The sequence below is a fragment of the Sinocyclocheilus grahami genome, unplaced genomic scaffold (assembly GCF_001515645.1).
Source record: "Sinocyclocheilus grahami isolate Dianchi unplaced genomic scaffold, SAMN03320097.WGS_v1.1 scaffold19623.1, whole genome shotgun sequence".
NCBI classification, from domain to species: Eukaryota; Metazoa; Chordata; class Actinopteri; order Cypriniformes; family Cyprinidae; genus Sinocyclocheilus; species Sinocyclocheilus grahami.
This window is the reverse complement of record NW_015517680.1, coordinates 8-774: the sequence shown is the minus strand read 5'-3', so window position 1 is coordinate 774 and position 767 is coordinate 8. Positions and strand designations below refer to the sequence as shown.

The 767-nt window shown below is 44.9% G+C and overlaps 1 pseudogene; it reads left to right on the top strand.

Annotated features, from left to right (window-relative positions):
* The window catches only part of LOC107579721 (zinc transporter ZIP10 pseudogene), a 2,684-nt pseudogene extending 2,176 nt beyond the window's left edge, over positions 1-508 (top strand).
* The last annotated feature ends 259 nt before the right edge of the window (positions 509-767 follow it).

Genomic DNA, 767 nt, shown 5'->3' with positions numbered 1-767 from the left:
ACATGAGAAAGACAGTGATCATAAACACATCCACAGACATGTCACGGACAGTCCTCACTCTCAAGATGACCACGACCACCAAAGGAGTAGTGAACATGCACAGGATAATAATGATCTCAGTGACCAAAACCACCATCATCATGACCACCATCACCACAAGCATCCCCACCCTCATCTCCATGGTTCAGACAGTGTGGAGCACAACACAGCAACCCCTCATCTCACACCCAGAATACAACCTTCTGCCCCAACTGAGCTACCCACCACACAACCCAGAAGAAACCGGAGACCACCTAAAGCCAGAGCTCATCGAGGCCGCAACAAAACCAGCATCACTGTTACTCAGGCTGTCGAGCTGGAGGCAAGCGGAGATGACCATGAGCATAGCGGCCAGGATCACAGCTCTATTCAGCCACAGAGGAGCAGGAGAGAGGTGCCAGGAGAACATCTGTCTGTGAAATTACATGCACATGGTGTTTCTCACCAACATGAGGAGGTACATCTCACTGTCTGTCCTATGTGTTTGATTATAAATGGTAGTGCTCTTCAGATGTGCCTCAAGAGTCATTTGAAATGGTTTCTCTTAGTTAGTCTAATCAGGGATTAGTCCAGAAGAGTTAAAAAATTAAAATAATTTTTTTAGTGGTGTCAAAGCACTTCCTTCGTAACAAACAAAATAGTTGTCAGACTTTATATGACTTGCTTCAAGCAAGGTATCTACAGTGGGTGTAGAAAAGAATCACCCCCCTTTAAAATAATCAAATTTT